Source organism: Cornus florida, unplaced genomic scaffold (assembly GCF_030987335.1).
Source record: "Cornus florida cultivar Cherokee Brave unplaced genomic scaffold, ASM3098733v1 CherokeeBrave_3.0.0_Hap2_Chr11, whole genome shotgun sequence".
Classification (NCBI taxonomy): domain Eukaryota; kingdom Viridiplantae; phylum Streptophyta; class Magnoliopsida; order Cornales; family Cornaceae; genus Cornus; species Cornus florida.
Genome location: NW_026775581.1, coordinates 88,299,010 through 88,312,494, shown reverse-complemented (window position 1 = coordinate 88,312,494; position 13,485 = coordinate 88,299,010).

The window sequence follows — 13,485 nt, the reverse complement described above, 5'->3', positions numbered from 1 at the left end:
AAGGAATATATACAGAGGCCAAGAGTCCAAATAAGGCACAGGGCCCACAAAAAAGTACAAGCTTATGGACCAACACAGCCCATTAAGCAACCACAATAGTTAGGCGAAGCCCACTAAAACATTGAAGAATTCATGGAGAGCTTCATCTTTTCCGTTGAAAGAAAGTACCACTAAATTGAACAAGGATTTATGTTACCAATTTCCTCCCTCTATTATTTTAGAAGATAAAAAAGTACCAGGTTATAACCTTGATTTTTGACACATTTGCCATGTTTGTCTCTTAATTTTCCAAGCAGAGCATAACTGCTGATAACAAGTGTACAATTCTTATCATATACTCCAACTAAGCGCGTAAAAGTTAATTAGAAGAGATGCAGGAAACATTCCATCTTTAATGCTAAAGGGGGATGATTTCTCTTCCATTAAATCATTTATTTCTTTTAGCTTTTGTATTTACCAATAAAAACTTAATTCTAACAGCCACCATGTGTAGGCAACAAAGGAAAAGTCGTGTAACTAATAGTGAGAAGAGTTCATTGTAAACCATCATGTTGTGTAATTTCATAAAATGCACACATTTTACAATGATAATTTTGCTTACAGATATCCTTCTAGTGTGTGTGTGTTTTAAAAATTAAAATAATAATTAATTTATTCAAATTCATATAATGTGACATAAGATAATTTATGACTGATTGGGATTATAAGGGATGATCATCTAATAATTTGTCCGCAGACTGCGGAGACCAAGATAGAGGCCAAGTGATGAGTAAAAAATTACTATGAACGTGTTCAAACATAATTAGCATGTTCAAACTTAATAGACTATTGACTATGGTGATTATAATCCATAATTTGAACACACACAATCTTTTTTCTTTTTCAATTTTTTTTTTTTTGACATGAACTAACACAATCAATGTTCACGAGAAACACGAGAGGGTGGGCCTAAAGGCCCAAATAAAAGCCTGTTAAAGCCCAGACACGATAAAATAAAAGGGAAACCATCAAGAACAAATCTATATAAGTCGGCCCACCAAAGGAGCCGCAACGGTCAATAATTTAAAGGATCGACAAGAATAAAGGTATGCACACACAATCTTCTTCTTCTTCTTCTTCATTTTTATTTTTATTTTTATTTTTTTATTTATTTTTATTTTTTTTCTTTTTCTCGGTATACACCATATTTTAAATAATGATGACACAGGAGATCTCCCCAAATGGCATGAGAAATAATTGTATTTTTTTTTCTTCCAGAAATTGAAAGAATTGTCTTTGTCCATGTAAGGTTAAGATGGGAGACAAAGATATAGAATGACGCATAATTAGCAAAAAGAAAAAGATATATAAACGAAAGGAAAAAAATAAAAATAAAATTTGATTCTTTTTGTCAGAAGATCGATTCTTATATATGGGCAATGGGTTACTTGTTTAAAATTCAAGAGTTTATTCTCAGCTTCGAGTGTAAATTGTGGCTCTTCAACTTGTTGCCTTATATTAATTCTTCAAAAGCTGTCTCGTTTTAGTAAGTTTTCATTTACTTAGCATTTGTAGAACCATCATTGTAATGGAAATATGGTTTTGAAATATTAGGGTAGTGCAAGAAACCCCATTTTTGTTATATAAAAATTGTGTACAAAACAGCCCTCTTGTTTACTTAATTACAATTTTCAGCCTTGTAGTTCACTGGCAATTAGCTGTGTACGTATATGACTCTCCTACTAGCTAGGGAGGATAGGAGGATGAAGATGGCTGCTGAAGAAGGAGACATGAATGGCTTGTATGCCGTGTTTTGAGAATATCCAAAAGTGTTGAAGGACATGGATGAGATTCCATTTGTTGATACTCCTCTACACATAGCTGCATCGGCTGGGCATACACATTTTGCAGTTGAAATGATTAGCTTAATGCCATCATTTGGTAAGAAGCTAAATCCAGATGGCTTAAGCCCCTTGCACCTGGCTCTGCAAAAATCGGAACTTTGAGACCTTTATAAGGCTCATAAATATTGACAGCGACCTCATCCGTGTCCATGGGAAGGACACAATTACTCCTTTGCATTACGTAGCTGAAAGAAAAGATCAAGTCTTTCTTTTGGCTGAATTTCTATGCGCTTGTCCACAATCTATTCAAGATTTGACAGTTCGAGGTGAGACTGCTGTGCATATTGCTGTGAGAAACTGCAATGTTGAAGCTTTTAAAGTCCTTTTTGGAGGGGCTGAGAAGCTAAGACCGACAATAAAATGGTGCTACAATGGAAGGACGAGAATAGGGACGCGGCATTGCACATTGTAGCATCCACTAACCAACCTCAGGCATGCTCTCCATCTTTTGCTCTAAATATTTCCAACTACTTAGTGAAAGCCAATATCAGTTACTCCATCTGTTCCAAAAAAAATGTTTCTTTTAGGAGTATGTGTCCTAAATAAGAAAATAAAGCTCTTAATAAATCTTTTAAAATCAATAAATTAAAATGCATCAGAATTTACATGTAATGACTTGGCCGGACTGATTTTTCAAAAAGCATTATACTATATATCTTTTCCTTTCATTTGTATAATGCAATTTTGGGTTGAATTATATTCAGGTTGTGAAGAAGTTGATTAAGCATGTCATGAAGAAAAATGACAAGAATTTGCAGGGTTTGACACCTCTTGATTTAAGTGGAGCAAACACAGAGATAAAAAATATATTGATTTCTGCGTCAAGAGTTACCAGATATACGGCATGGATTGGAAATTCAAGTAGGGTTGATGATCTGGCAGGCTTGCTGAGGTCCAGAAAAATCAACAAAGCTCTTAATATGAAAAACTTGTCCGAGAGTATACAAAACACGGTACTAGTGATAGCTACTCTTGTTGCAACAGCCACCTACCAAGTTGCACTCGACCCCCCTAAGGGACTAGTATCTGGGGAAGAAGGCGCAAGAACAATGTTTCTGGTGCCTAAATTTGTTTACAATAATGTTCTTTTGTTTCTTAACTCATCAGCATTCTCAAGCTCACTTTTAGTCATTGTCCTTGTCATTCAAATTAGCCTTCACTTGGTGCTGCTGCGAATGTGCCTGTATTTCCTGAACTGCAGCTTTCTGCTTTCGGTGGCTTTAGCAACACCGATAAAGAACGTTAGTTCTTACATTGCAATCGTAGCACCATTTGTGATCTTTTTTGGTATTGCCTGCTGGAGGGGTTTTCATTTCTGGGGGGAAGTATGTATCTTCGAAGGGATGTCGATTGGCAGGTATAACCCTTCTTACTTCTTTGAGATGCGACAACTAATGGTTGGTTAGCAGACCATTGCCTAGCCAGCTAACCCCGCCAAATTACATGACAATGTTTACAAAGTGAGTATGTAGATTCATTTTCAGATTTCAGCGTGAAGTGGTACTGTTATCGTTGTAATTTTCCCTTTTCAACTGTTTGATGAGAAAGGTATTTAATTGTTTTTCTAATTTTCTTGTTATTGGTGTAATTTTTTTTAATTTTTTTTTCAACTTTTGGCTGAGAGTGGTGTGGTAATTGTTTTTCAACTTTTTGCTGAGAGTGGCAATGTAATTGTTTTTTTTGTTATTGTTATAATTTTTCCTTTCCGACTTTGCTGAGACTGGCATTATAATTGTTCTTCTTAGTATCGTTGAAAATTTCCCATCGTGAACGGCATTACCTACTATATTCTTGATGTTAAAGTTCATTCTGTGACGCGTTACTTCTGGGCACATGAACGCTAATTGAATCCCATAGACATCCTGTTTCTCTGCAACAAAGTATCCATAGTCTCACCCAACACCTCATCTTCACTTTTAAATATATATATACAAACACAACTGATCTCACAGTAATATTAATTCGGGAGTCTTAATCTAAATTATAGATTCACAATACCACATTACGTTACAATTATATATATATATATATATATATATATAATATTTTTTTCGGTAAGTAACTATTATCAAAGTTTGTGATCAATCAAAAATTCAAAACGTGTATATATTTATCAATCTTATTTCTATAAGGTTCTGTGAAGTTTCTCTCCCTTCTCCCATTTCTTTCCTTAATTATTCTACGGTTTCTATCCCTTCCCATATTTTCCCTCTTTAAAAATTGCTTTTAATATATTTATCATTTCTCCTGGATACCTCAATCTGAAAATTACCAGCAATTGCACTATAATTTTTTATTTTTATTTTTAGTGAAAGTATATAATTGCACTATAATTACCTATATACATCCCCCTTAATGGTGTTGCTGAGACGTGAATCATCGTAAAAAAATCAGTCCACAAACCTATGAAGATGAATATCTTGAACAAGGACTTCATGCAATATGAGAGTACGTTTACATAATAAGCAATTTATCGTGCAATTATACTTTGACAAATTTTCTTTTTTTATCTTTTAATTGTAAATAATGCAAGAACCCCGTTAAGGAAGGCTATTATTGTAAAGATTATTGTAAAACTTTATTATGCCATGACTGCTATTTTAAATACGATGTCTCTGAAACATTAATGTTTCTCAACCATTTAGATGAACCAAAGATTTTTCTAAACAACAAAGCTATATATGCTTAAAAATCCTAAACAAAATTTAGATAATCTCCTACGATTAGCCGAAACAACTGAAATCTTAGGATAGGATTCTCAGAAATATTGGTATAAAAATAAAATCGAAGCTAAGCTAAGTATAATAAAATCCTTATATAACTATAAAAACACATGATAATCCTTGTACTTTAAATAACTAAGAAGAATTCCGAAGACAAGTCAATGAACTTCTACAACTAAGAGTAATACGAAAAAGTAATAGTAGACATAGAAGTCCAACATTTATGGTCAGGAATCATGATGAAATAAAAAGAGGGAAAGCTCGTATGGTTATAAATTATAATCGATTAAACGATAATACTTATGACGATAGTTATAAAATCTAAAATAAAGATGTTCTAATTAACAGAATACAAGATAGAAAATTATTTTCTAAATTTAATTGCAAATCAGAATTTTGGTAAATTCGTATGGCAAATGAATCCATTGAATGAACTGCATTCACTTATCCTAAAGGACATTACGAATGGTTTGTTATACCTTTTGTGTAATACCCCTAATTTTAAAAGGATATTTCTGGTATTTTATTTTTGATTTTATTGTCTTTTTATTTGATTAATTGTTTCCTTGTTTGTTGTGTTGCTTAAATTGCATGTATGTTGTGTAATTTTTAATTATTTGCTTAATTGTAAATTGTTTTAAATTAAATAGGGTTATTTTGTTTTAAATTGATTTAATTGATATTTGATTAAATGAGTAATTGTTAATTGTTTATTTGGTATTTAATTTTATCCTTGTTTTATTTAATTATGGTTATTTTAATTGAGTTATTTGTAATTGATTTAATTAGTTAAATGCGTAAGTTAGGATTAGGGTTTTAGGTTTCATGGTAGCCGACTTAATATATGTAGGTTTCCTTCTTGTATTGCAACTAGAATTAGGGTTGTGTATTACAAACACCTATAAATACATGTACGAGTTCTACCTAGGGTTTTAAAAATAAAACCCATTCACGTAGAGAACATACAGAGAGCAACAATTGTGGTTTTGGGAGAAGTAGAGAGGAGAACTTGAGAGAGTTACAGAGAGGAAGGAAGCTAGGGTTGTGGGTTTCAACTGAGACTAAACCTAAAGTGACGAAGGTGGAACAACAGTCAGAAACCTCGTCGGAAAATTCAGGAGACGCCAGTTTAGAGTTTCAAATCTGAAACTCAAAGGCAAGTCACTATTTTATTCTTTCCCTTTAATTCGTGGTCTGTGCATGCCTAGTGGACTCCAGGAATTAATTTAGCACTAAAACAGATTTAGGTTGAAGTAATATTAATCTTGGAAGCATGTTAAATCGACTGTTAAATCGTTGCAAAATTCTGTTGTGTGTGGGACGTTGCTCTATTTAAAAATAAACTATTTGCGTGAGTTTTAATTTTGCTTAACCTTATGTATTTGGGATTGAATGCATGATTTTAATGGATTCTAGGACTGTAATTGAACTCCTAAATAAGCTATAAAAACTGTACAGAGTTTCTGCACTTCGTCGGAGGCGAAGAAGATGCACAAAATAGGGGATTCGGCTCTCAACGGAGGAGAGGCGGCTCCACAAGGGTAGAGGCGGCTCCAATAAAGGGTGGATCTGGCTCCACCAAGGGGAGAGGCAGCTCCACTTTTGGTGGAGGCGGCTCCTCTTTCATTTTTTTGATTTTTCACATTTCTGACTTTCGGTTGGCCTGTAGGAGGATTTCTGAGTTGTTCTAGGGGCTGTGAATGGTTTATAAAACTGTTCCAGAGATATTAAAAGAATTGGGAAGCATGTTAGTATTAATATTGAAGCATGGGATAACCTACAATAATACACTGTATGTGGGAGGGTGAATTATACCTTGACATTGCTTATTGTTTCTATAAAGCACTTTGGTTTCTAGCATAATTTTAAACTGTTGTTCATGTTTCAATTGTTGTATAAGCATATATTATATGTTCTGGAAAAAAAATAGGTATGCTTAAATGGGAATTAATTGATGTTTAACTATACTTTTTATTGCATCAAGTTATGGTACTGTTTTAAAGGAGTTAGATGCTGTATTTTACTCTAACATTTTAAAGGATTAGAATGTGACTTCTAGATCATATACTGGAGATATAATTTGATCTTACACTTATTAGATTTGTATGTGTGCTTATTCTGGAGTATAATTGATATGCATTTATCACTGTTTGGTCAACCGTGTAAACTGGAGGATTGTATGTACCGGTATGGGACGGTGACATACTAGGTGTGGACTGGATCAAACCCTAAGTCCTACCTAGTTTGGATTAAGGTACGGATTAACCATATAGGTTGAGTCCATTACCTACTTGTGTCAGGTTAACAAAATAGTTGGATGACTTAATATGGTTTCAGGACGGATGATTATACATATACTAGACCACTACACAGATGGATGGTATTTTGTATTAGGATGAGTACGGACTTTATATATTTATTATATGGTACCGTGGTATGAGCTTGAGTCTCAGGACCATGGTTAGGGCGCGTATATCGCTTAGGATGGATAACTGGACATAGGTGTTGTTCCCTGGTAGGTCTGGGTACACATGACCACATTATTGTGCGATTTGCATGGTATCTTTACTTAGGCTGAGACAGACCTACTGGACTAGTGAACGTCCTATAGTGTGTATTATATATATACATATGGACTACTCTAGATATTGTTGAGTCTTCCTAGGATGTATCTGCGTATCGGATTACTGTTTGGATCGTAGTAGAATAGGACTTGCATGTGGGCCTGACCCACTCTCTTATTTTTCAGGTGTTCGTCAGTTCCAGGGTTAGAGCTTGGACGTGCAGAGCAGATACAGACATTCATTCCTCCGACTACGTAGGAATCTTTTCTATGTTTACTTTAAGTTTCTATTTCAGATATTTTATTTTCAATTGGGATTTTTAATAATAAGGGGTCGACTAGATGGATTCCTGAGTTGTAACTTATGGAGTTTTGGAGTTTGGATTTAACAGATTTTATTAATTATATTTTGAGGATTTCAATTAGTATTCTTCCAGCTTATTGTTATTATTTATTTCATCTTGTATTTTGTGTTCGGTTATATATTAATTGCTTGATATTTCTCTCGGGTTTGGGCCTGGGCCTGATCAACCCGTGTCTCGAATCCGAGGGGTATCACAGTTGGTATCAGAACAGTCCAGGTTCAAGTGTCTCAAGGATTCTATCGTATAAGACTTCCGCGTAGCATTCTCTATTGTTTAGAGCTTAAGTTTAGGATTCAATGTATTATTTACGGTTCGGTTTAATCATGCTGATATCTGTCTTTCTGTGTTGACAGAATGGCTAACACAAGAACTAGACGGAACAATTGGCAAAGAAGAGAAGCGGCCTGTAGGTAACGATAGGAGGATGAAGGTCAGTACTATGAGGAGCAGGAGGAGGTTCTGCAGGCTCGGGATCAGGGAGGAGATCCAGAGTATCCTCCTCACCTCAATGACCTTATTGCTCGGGCCATAGAAGTAAGGGTAACAGTTGCACTTCGGAATCAGCCTTAGGTACAGCCGGCACCGTTACCAGTACCGGTTGTTCAGGTTGATACTTGGGAGAAGGCCAGGAGTTCTTTCACAAAGGGGAGCCCACCTGAGTTCACAGGCTCCATCGATGCAAGAGCAGCTCACCAGTGGAAACAGGACATCGAGCGACATCTTCGCTTGGTTCAGTGCACGGAGGCTCAGAAGCAGATGCTTGCTACATTCAAGCTAGTTGGGGATGCACTGCAGTGGTGGGAGTCAGTTACCACCACAGAGGAGAGGATGGCATTGACTTACGATCAGTTCAGTGCACACTTTGATGAAAAGTATTTTCCTTATGCAGTCAGGGCAGCAATGAAGACTGAATTTCTCAATTTGCAATAGGGAAACATGACAGTGGCAGAGTATGAGCAGCAGTTCACACGCTTGTCTCTTTTTGCACCGGAGGAGGTGGATACAGAAGAGAAGAAGCGCAACAGTTTCGTCAAGGGGCTGATGTGGTCTATCAAGAGAGTTATTACAGGTAGTCCAGTTTATACTACCTATGCTCAGGTGGTAGACGCCGCTCTACAGCTGATAAGCGCCGAATATTGTATATTCAAGCGCCCTAATTACATTAACAAAGTCCAGTTATTAATTATTTTATGTAGATTAACTCCATTTGCATGTTTTTATGCATTTTCAAGTTGAAGTGCAAAAAGGAAGCAAAAATGAGGCCTTGTGGAATTTTGAACAAAAAGGATGCCATTTCTGAATTTCTGGCAGCAGTGATCCTGACTTTTGTCGCCATTTTCGACCTAGAAAACTCAAGAACTAGACTTCCATCATAACATGAAAGATTTAGATCTCTGAATCAGCTTTCCAAATCTTCAAGTGGTTCATCATTCGGAGTTCGGAGCAGAGAGTTATGATCTTCATAACAGAGGTGCGCAGAACTGCCTGGCAGCACTGATGTACTGCCTTTCTCCCCATTTTCGACCAACCAGACTTGAGAATTGGGTCTTCATTAAAACATGAAGTTTTTAAAGCACTGAATCAGGTCTCCAAATATTCAAACAGATCATCATTCGGAGTTCGGGGCACAAAGTTATAGCAGTTTTCCCAAAATAGGTCAGTGCTGAGCAAGAGGAGCATGTTGCACATTGCACTAAGTTAGAGTGCTCGAGATCACTTTGCGAGTGCTCGAAAATCAGGCAGATTGCACTCGGAAATGGCTCAATTTCAGCCACTTGCACATTGGTTTCCTCAATGCCATCTTCCTTCTTTATGAAGTGGTTGGAGGTGTTCCTTGGAGGAGAGAGAGGGTGTTGTTGGAGCATAAAAAGCTACCCAAGGGCCACACATTAGGAATCTTTGATTTTTAGCAAGATAGAGGAGAGAGAAGAGAGCAAGAAGAAGAGGGTTCTTGGAGCAAAAAGGAAGGGAGCTCGAAAATGGAGGAAAAGGGCAAGCTTCTTCCTTCTTCTAGCTCACTCATGGGTAACTAAACCTCATCTAGGGAGGTGATGAAGCCTCCCCTCTTGTTCATGTTCTAGATTAGGTTCTATTTTGGGGATTATAATGTATAAACTTTGGTCTTTTCATAGTTTAAGAGCTTATTACTTCTTGTAATGAATATTCATGTTTAAATGATTGATGTGAGTTATTTAGCTTGTCTTGATGATTCTTACATTAGTCTTATTGCTTTTATTTTCATAGTGACAATGAAGATATTAACTATGAATGGTTTTTAAGGCATGTTGATTTTGAAACTTGATATTCCATTGCTTAGGTACCTCCTTTAATAGATTATGCTTGATTCTTACCTTCATGTGCTTCATCATTTGATTGAATGCTTGATGGTCTTTTGCTTAAGTTAATGTATTTGATACTACACCCTAGTCTAGGTAGTCCAAATGTGTTGTCTTTTGATAGACCATTCTTGTTTTAATCTCATGACCTTTTTATTGGTTATGAAGCAACTATGTGTTGCTACATAATTCTTGATCATTGCTTATATAGTGTTTATCCCCAATTTAGTCTTGATTTAGCATGTATTTAGGGCGTAGGTGGATTCACTTCTCTAGTTTCCCCTTTTATTATCTCTAACTCTCATTTACTAGCACTACTATTTTATGCATTCTAAGTTCTAAGTTTAAGTGACAAACAACCAAAACCCTCTATAAACCCCTTATCATTCTAAGAACAATTCTAGACACTTAGGTTGCCATAGACTAGCGCAGTCCCAGTGGTTCGACTTACCCGACCAATAGCCCTATTTTACAATGATTCGTGCTATTGCGAAGGTTGATGTATAGTTGATCAACCGATCAACAGCAGTATCAGTTGACTGTGGACATCAGACAGGCCAAGGGTGAGAAGCGGGGTGACAGAGACTCTGCTAACCAGTCAGCTGAGAAAGGGAATGGGAACGGACACCGACAGAACGACAAGGACAGATTCCAGGGACAGTAGCCTTGGAAGAAGCACAAGGGTGGTTCAGATGCTCCCAAGAATATGGCACCTATTCAGCGTCAATAGAATGGGGGACCGCAGGCAGGACAGGGTCAGCCACAGGCTAACTGACAGAGGAGGCCATTTGGTACTTTCCAGGGTAGTTGTTATACTTGTGGAGAGTATGGTCACACTTCCAGGCAGTGTCTTATAGTTAGACAGGGACAGGGACAGGGACAACATGTGCAGCAGGGGCAGAGGGCGCCAGTGCCTCTACCAGCTCCACAGGTTCCTCGGATTCAGGGACAGACTTATCCAGCATTACCGGCACTGCCGTAGCCTCAGGGACAGGCACCGCAGCAGTTACATTATGGCAGGGTGTACAACCCTAAGCCACAGGATGTGCAGGCACCTCAGGCTGTTAAAGGTAAGTTTCCTATACATGGTTTTCATGGACGTGTTTTATTTGATACGGGTGCTACACACATTTGTAGCTAGGGCTTTTGTTATTTTATCTGGGATGAGGACGATGGTATGCACTAGACCTCAGGGTATTTCTACACCATTGGGCAATACAGCTATTATACATGAGAGTGATGGGTCTGTGACACTAGATATTGGCAGACTCAGATTTCTAGCCAACCTATTGGTCCTGGACATGCACACTTATGATGTGATACTTGGGATGGATTGGTTGTCTCATTACCATGCCCAAGTTAATTGTTTTGATAGGTCTATTGTGTTTATTGTACCTGATCAGGACATATATGTCGTCGCTATGCCGTGTACTAGTGGAGTCACTAGCACCTATTTGTTTCATGTGGAGGAGGAAACGAAGGAGGGGACTACTGTATCATTGTATAACATACCGATTATACAGGATTTTCTGGATGTATTTCAGGAGATTCCAGGGTTACCGCCTAGTCGCGAGATTGACTTTGTTATTGACTTAGCTCCAGGCACTACGCTTATTGCTAGGGCACCTTATAGGATGGCACCAGTGGAAATGCGTGAGCTAAGGGATCAAATTCAGCAGCTACTCAGCCATTCATTGGCAGGAGTACTTCACCCTAGGGAGCACCAGTGTTATTTGTGAAGAAGAAGGATGGTTCGCTCCGCTTGTTTATAGATTACAGGGAGTTGAACAAGGTTACGATTTATAACAAGTATCCTTTACCCAAGATTGATGATCTATTTGATCAGTCAAGGGGAGCCACATACTTCTCCAAGATTGATCTACGTTCTGGATATCATCAGTTAAGGGTTAGGGAGCAGGATGTTCCTAAGACAGCATTTCTCACAAGATATGGTTCTTATGAGTTTCGTGTCATGCCGTTTGGGACGACTAATGCACCTGCAGTGTTTATAGATTTAATGAACAGAGTCTTTCGGGCTTATTTGGATCAGTTTGTCATTGTCTTTATTGATGATATCTTGATCTATTCTAGGTCTGAGGACGACCATGCTAGACATTTTCACATAGTCTTGCAGACGCTTCGTGAGCACCAGTTATATGCCAAGTTCGAGAAGTGTGAATTTTGGCAGCGGGAGGTGAAATTTTTGGGTCACGTGGTGTCAGAAAAGGGGATAGCAGTGGATCCGGCCAAGGTTTCAGCAGTGGTTGAGTGGGGACAGCCTACTTCACCTATCGAGATTCGGAGTTTTCTCGGTCTGGCAAGATATTATAGGAGGTTCATCCAAGGGTTCTCAAAGATAGCAAGACCACTCACTCATCTGACCAAGAAGGGTGTACAGTTCGTATGGGATGAGCACTGTCAGAAAGCTTTTGATGACCTGAAAAGGAAGTTGATTTCTGCACCAGTTCTGGCTACTCCACAGAGCGGGATAGAGTATCTTGTTTACACAGATGCTTCGTTGCAGGGTCTTGGATGTGTTTTGATGCAGGAGGAGCGACTGATTTCTTATGGCTCTCGGAAGCTTAATCCTCATGAGCTTAATTATCCAACACATGATTTGGAGTTGGCAGTGGTCTTTGCCTTATGTATTTGGAGGCATTATCTGTTGGGTGAGTCCTTCAGATTATTTAGTGATCATAAGAGTCTGTAGTACTTGTTCACTCAGAGGGAGATGAATATGAGACAGCGCAGATGGTTGGAGTTTGTGAAAGACTATCACTTTTCCATACAACATCATCCAGGGAAAGCGAATATAGTGGTGGATACACTCAGTCGCCGACCTGTCGGTAGTCTTTCTGTTCTATTCACTACTGAGTGGAATGCTTTGAAGAATGTAGACGAGTTGTCAGACACTTTTATGGCTTGCATGGGGGTTACACCTTTCATCATTCGCAAGGTTTTACAAGCACAACTCATCGATCAGCAGTGTGTCGACAAGGTCGCAGAGATAGCTTCCGGAGAGGTTCCATTTTACTATATTGGGGCTGATGGAGGTTTACGGTACAAGTGACGGTTAGTGGTACCTTCTGCTGATGATTTGAGGAAGGATGTGATGACTGAAACTCACCACTCTGAGTTCTCTATTCATCCAGGAGGCGATAAGATGTATCAGGATATGAAGCGACAGTTTTGGTGGGCAGGTATGAAGAGGGACATTGCTCTTTTTGTCTCACAATGTAGTACTTGTCAGATGGTCAAGATTGATCATCAGAGGCTGCCAGGAGCTCTACAGCCACTACCGATACCGGAGTGGAAATGGGAGAGTATATCTATGGATTTTGTAGAGGGATTGCCCACTTCTTGGGTCATAATTCCATTTGGGTCTTTGTTGATAGGTTAACCAAGTCAGCTCATTTCTTGCCTATTTGCACTGAATACACTTTGGAGCAGTTGGCGAGGCTTTACATTTCAGAGATTGTAAAGTTGCATGGCATTCCATTGTCTATTATATCAGACAGGTATTTAAGCTTTGTGTCGGGCTTTTGGAAGAGTTTTCAGTAAGCTTTGGGTACAGAGTTGCACCTTAGGACTGCTTATCATCCTCAAACTGATGGA